Source organism: Tasmannia lanceolata, unplaced genomic scaffold (assembly GCF_043159265.1).
Source record: "Tasmannia lanceolata isolate RefF3 unplaced genomic scaffold, GAP_Taslan_0.1 ptg000008l, whole genome shotgun sequence".
In the NCBI taxonomy this organism is placed as follows: domain Eukaryota; kingdom Viridiplantae; phylum Streptophyta; class Magnoliopsida; order Canellales; family Winteraceae; genus Tasmannia; species Tasmannia lanceolata.
This window is the reverse complement of record NW_027518685.1, coordinates 1,804,827-1,810,934: the sequence shown is the minus strand read 5'-3', so window position 1 is coordinate 1,810,934 and position 6,108 is coordinate 1,804,827. Positions and strand designations below refer to the sequence as shown.

Genomic DNA, 6,108 nt, shown 5'->3' with positions numbered 1-6,108 from the left:
TTTTAGAGGACTCATGTAATACATGAGTTGCATATGGATAACTAATGTGGGAGCTACAAACATGAAAAAAATCAGATATATATACCTTTCATTTGGAGGAAAGGATTGGAGTGATTGAATTACTATCATAGCAGAAAAGATGGCATCCATCTCACACTCAGCCCTTTTATCCGGCCATTCCTGTCAAAGCATACCATTGAATGAACAAAGAATGAAACTAAAAAGAGGAAATGCACCGGATAGATTAGACTTCTAACATCATTCTAACCTCTACAACAGATGGGCAGTTGATTTCATTGCAGTAAAAAACCTCGTGTGTGTATTTCTGTTTTACTCTTCATTTTGTCTGTACAGAGACCATATCATCTCCCATACACATTAAATTAGCTTTCGAATTAATAGATTCACAATTAGGTTTCAAAAAGTATTTGTATTAGGCAAAAGCAAGGAGTCTGGAAACTCCCATAAAAAGAAATTTTCAAACAATTTCAAGCATCTATTAAGCAAAATCAACAAAGCAATTCCATATTTAAAAAGTCCAATATGAGTTCTCACTTTAAAGACGGAAAGGAGGCAAGAGTTAAAACATGGAGATCTCCATTTTTGGTTGCTAATGGTGTCGGCAACTTCTTCTGTCACAAAGCTTGTCACATGACAACCATAAAGGAATATTTAAGGCATTTTCCTTAGCCAAAATGATCTTAAAATATCGAGAAAATGGCAGTGATGCATTAATTGCTTCTACAAACATGAAAACTTCAGATATATACCTTTCATTTGGAGGCAAAGATCGGTGGAGTGACCAAATCAATTTCATTGCAGAAAAGATGGCATCCATCTCACACTCAATTCTTTTATCCGCCCATCCCTGTCAAAGCACACAATGGAATGAATAAAAAATGGAACTAAATAGAGAAAATGCACATAACATATTAAACGTCTAAGAAACATCATTCTAACCTCCACAACGGATGGGCTGTAGATTTCATTACGGAAAAGAAGACATCCAATCTCACATGCAGTCCCTTTATCTGTCCATTATTGTCAAAGCATACAATGGAATGAACAAAGAAGGGGAGGAAACCATTGTCCAGAAAAACCCTCTGAGTGGTGTCTCTAGAGGTGATCCTTGAGGTCTCAAAATTTGAGCCAGCAGAAAGTAAAGCTTAATTAATTTGATAAAGACTTTTTGTTCTTTCTTTTTTGTTCCTTTTCCATACTATCAAATTTCAATTTAGTCTCACCAAAAATCACCCACTTTTGTTCTTGAACGTATTGCGACTGGCCCTTCCTACATGATTGTATGTACCTTGTCATCAGCAAGCAAGGAAAAATAAGAAAGAATTCTTCAATGTTCAAAATAATAATTTGATTATATTAGTTTTCCTAGATGATTTTCGCGATCTCTGTTATGAACAAAGTACCTTCCAGGGGTATATAGTAATAAAACAACGATGATTAGGGAAGCCTTTACAGAGGTTAACATTTTCTTCGATCTTCACCAATAGTCGTTGCAAGTGCACCTTCCTCCTTTGAAAAGATGGAAGCGCGTTCGATCTCTTACGACTATTTCTCGATCATAAACTTTAGAGATGAGTTTAGTGACATAATGGCAATCTCCGCACACTCTGAGATTCTTCACTATGCGAATGATGGTTGCACCACCAGTGCTAATCAATGCATAAGCAATCGCCAACTTCTCACTATGACGAGCCAATGCTCCTTCCTTCTCCTCCTCATCAATGTCAAGCAACACATCTGCCCTATTAGGAACATACCCTTCTAATTTTATCAACCTCTCAATCTCGCCCCATTTCTCTAGTATTTCTTCTATCTGTGGATGTGACATATCACCAACAAGGAACTGATGGACTGTCCCTCCGATCTCTACTGAACTACAGCCCGGTGTCTTCACGACTCCCTTTGTTTTCATCAATTGCCTCACCTTCCAGGCATCCTCCTGCCTCCCAGAAGCGACATATATGTTAGCCAGTAGCACATAAACTCCACCATTATCCGGCTCTAACTGAATTAACTGATTCACTACATACTCTGCCAGCTCAACATTCCCATGAAATCTACACCCTGCCATAAGGGTGCCCCAAATAAGCGCATCAGGCTCCATGGGCATACCCTCCACCACATCTCTTGCCTCCTTTAGTAAACCAACACGCGCCAAAAGATCCACCATACACCCATAATGCTCAATCTTAGGCGTAAAGCCATAAACCTCACTCATAGAATTGAAAAGTTGACGTCCTTGGTCGACCAGACCGGCATGCGTACACGCACAAAGAACCCCAATAAATGCAATATCATCTGGCATTATACCCGCCTTCTCCATCTCCACGAAGAGATCGAGTGCTTCGCAGCCCCGACCGTGCATTGCAAGCCCTTTGATCATAGTACTCCAAGCCAACAAATTCCTCTCTCCCATCTCATTAAAAACCTCTAGAGCTAACTCAATTTCCCCACACTTGGCATACATATCTATCAAAGAAGTACCTAAAAAAACATTTAGTTTCAAACCGTTATTAGACTTCAAGTACCCATGCACCCATTTGCCCTGCTCAAGTGCACCCAGATGAGCACAAGCACTAAGCACACTCACCAAAATGGCCTCATTGGGCTTTACCATCCCACCTTGCATTTGTGAGAAAAGACTCAAAGCTTCCTTAGAACAACCCCCTTGAACATACCCAGCAATCAAAGCACTCCAAGAGATCCCATTTCTCTCAGGCATTTCATCAAACAACTTGCGTGCCAATACCAAATCACCCACCCTCGCAAACCCACTTATCATAGAGTTCCAAGAAACAACATCTCTTTCAGTACTTTTATCAAACAAGTGGCGTGCAATGTGGACCCGCCCCGTTATAGCGTAGAAATGTATAAGAGCGTTGTTTACGTATAAATAAGAGTCTAAACCGAGCTTGACCGACTGCCCGTGGGCAGATTCGCCTTGTGGGAGAGCGGGGATTTGGACGCAAGCTTTGAGGAGGAGAGGGAAGGTGTAGATATCGGGCAGAAGGCCTGCCCGGAGGCTGAGGGCATAGATGGAAATAGAGATTTGTGGAGTGGGGGTTTGGGCATAGGATCTGATGAGGGTGTTGTAGAAGAAAATGTTGGGGTTTGGGATTTGAGAGAAGAGGAGGTTTGAGTAAGAGAGATCGCCGGAATCTGACGCGGCAGCGACGGAGAAGAGTCGGCCGAGGAGTTTGACGTCGAGGTGGAAGAGGCCAAGGGTGGTGAGATGGGCGTGGATTTGCTTGAGTTGTTTTACGTTGCCACATTTTTTGAGGAGGTGGTGATAGGGAGTAAGGTCACGGACCACGGCCATATCGTACATTCTATGTGCATACTCACTTGCATTCTAAGGTGCAATTTGTGTGCGCATGGCTATCTAGGGATTTGATGAAGTTAGTTGAAGCCAATCTGTTGATTAATGGAAGAATTACTTGTTCATTAGCTAATCACTTCCTAAGTTTATTTATTTTTTACGTGGGTATTTTGGGATCCAAGTGACATGAGGTTGACCATATCAACAAACACATTTGGGATCGGATCCATAGAGGGTTAGGATCAACCCTCTAACATTCTAATCGGAGGGTTAGGATCAACCTATGGAAATGCTTTTTGGGGCACAACCTATTTAGGCTGTGGCCCATCTAATGGACAGTTTGGATCATCCTATGGTGCGGACCATACCGTACTTTTAATAAAGTGAGGAGTGTCCTCATCAAAATACGGTAGTGCGGATAACATTTCCCTTTTTTTTTCCATGTAAAGAATATTCCAAGGATATAAAAAACTCCATGGTCTAGTAGGGTTGTAATTTTCCTTAAAAGAAAGAGAAAATTTAGGAAAAACTTTTCATTTCTCCTTCGTAAGGCTACCTGTCAAAAACATGGCTTGTTTTTTGAAGTCAAGTGGATGCTAGAATCTGAAGTCAATAGAAGCAAGTGATGCTGATTGGCACTGAAGTGATTATTTCAAAAATTGTTTGCAAATCAAGAAGCAACCGAAATTGATTGCGATTTTTGGTAGAGATTGAATGTTTGGCCAATGATCTTTTATTTGCATTGATTCTCTCCATTTAAAGAACGGAGATGATTTTTTCACCCCCCCTTAGGATTATCTGCCCCCTTTAAAAGTGAATTGTGGCAGACTTTAATGTTTTTTTATATCAAATCACGTTAGGGGGAGTGGGGTGAAAGAAGGTTTTTAGGGGGAAAAATGGGATTCAGTTTTTTAAAAAACAAAAAATGGAAAGAGAAGTCTTCTTTTTGGGCTGATTGCATCCTCTCGTAAATTTGAGGAAGTTTGGGGGTATTACCATTCTTAAAAGGAGAGTGGCAAGGTGGTAAATAAAAAGGGAAACAAGGGTTTTCTATTTTTGACTTTTAAAATGAAAAATAAAATGCAAGCTTAGAGTAATTTTTAAATTTTCCTCTAATTAAAATTATTCCATTACAAGAAAGATTTTATACATGTCTCCAAATTCATCAAATCACGTCAACGTTAATTACCATCCCTAATTTAGAAGCAACAAGATAAGTTTGCAGATTTTTTTTAACAAAGTATAGCCATCACTGACTTATATATAGGGCACACAATGACATTGTCAAGCACAAGCTTCGGAGAAATGGGGTCTTTGAAACTCTTCTTTGTAGCACTCCTTGTGGCAGCCATTGCAACAAAAGAGGTTGTTGAAGCAACTAATCGTCATCTATTAGTCGACGAGCTCAACGGCGTCACGCCTATCCCTTACAAATCCGATCGTTGTAAACATCCTATTGCAATTTTGTTTTCTATTGTCATCTCTACCTTACTACAAGAAAAAAATAGCCTTAAAAAGAGCTTTTCAGTATTGGTTTTTATATGTATTTTGTATATTTTATGAAAGAATAATGAGGGGTTATGGTTGGATTTGTTGTTTTCAGGGTTACCATGTAATCTAATGTGCAATTTGGGCAACTGTTGCACATGCTACCTCGGATTAGTATGCTTTCATTGCTGTAAGCTTGACGAAGGACTCCAATATCCCTAAGTATTTTTAGGACACCTAAACAGTGGTTGTGGCCTAGCAATACCACTGTTTTTGTCCCTCTTGCGTACCATTGAAATGAGAATATGATATAATAAAATGTAATAAGGAATGACCGCTTCCGCTTATATTTGTTTTTTTTTCTTCATTGTTTTGTTGTTTGTTTTTTAATTTCTTTTTCTTTTTCACTTGTGTTTTGTGTGTTTTAGATAGAGAGAGAGAGAGACAGAGAGACAGAGAGTTCATTTCTTTTACACTAAAGGATGTGGTGCAAATTAAAAAAAACCGGATATATTACTTCCCTTAATGTTACACAATTATATAAAAAACAAACTGTTACAACATGGGAGAGAGCAAAAGAAAGTAATTTTTTCAACCTCTTTTCAGTTTTTCATCCCCCTGTTGTCTATCTTTCCTAGAACAAAATGCCTCCATTTCCACCTCCTTTTGTTTCTCTTTTCTTGAAAATGATTTCTCTTCTATAGGGTTTTGTATATGTGCGCTTACTAAGCTGGAGTTTACTAAGTTGGAGTTCAAGACATATAGCAATGTTTTGATATTTGCATTAACTCATGTTTGTCTTTTATTATTTGAAGAGTTCCCCAAATAGCTTTGAAAAAGCCAATTAAAAAAGACAAGAAAAGTTGGTGTTTTTTTCTTTAACCCGGAATTTATCTGGGAACGCAGCATTTGAAATTTTTTTGAAGACAAGCTGGGTTTATGCAAAAAGCACAATTGTGCTGATATCATTTCCCATTAAAAAATGTAATCAGATGGATTGATGGCAAGTGCTAGGCTTCCAATACAATGTTCAGATGTAACCTATAAATATGAGAGAGATAGTTTGAAAAGGGAGGTTATTTTATGTCAGAATCTAGAGAGTGGGTTGGAGTTTCTGTTAGGAGCTTTAGAGCTCAAAGGAGGAAAGATGCAGCCTTCCATGGAAGAGATTAAGGAGAGTTTCTTCAGTGTATGACTCTTCCTCTTCCCTCCTTATTTTTATGCAATGTCGATTATTCATGTGTTGGAATGAATCTGTAATATTCTGTCCTGTTCTATCT

The 6,108-nt window shown here is 38.8% G+C and overlaps 1 pseudogene across 5 annotated transcripts; it reads right to left on the bottom strand.

The window, feature by feature from the left end:
• LOC143882527 (pentatricopeptide repeat-containing protein At5g66520 pseudogene) lies at positions 1 to 3,445 on the bottom strand (annotated as a pseudogene). 5 transcript variants are annotated; one of them, XR_013252252.1, is made up of 6 exons: positions 1,425 to 3,445; positions 1,245 to 1,309; positions 961 to 1,031; positions 771 to 868; positions 556 to 643; positions 1 to 180 (listed from the first exon to the last, which is right to left on the bottom strand). The product of XR_013252252.1 is annotated as a pentatricopeptide repeat-containing protein At5g66520 pseudogene, transcript variant X1 (transcript). The 5 variants fall into 5 exon arrangements; XR_013252255.1 differs by having other exon boundaries at positions 1,259 to 1,309; XR_013252256.1 differs by having other exon boundaries at positions 1,245 to 1,291.
• Positions 3,446 to 6,108: the final 2,663 nt, after the last annotated feature.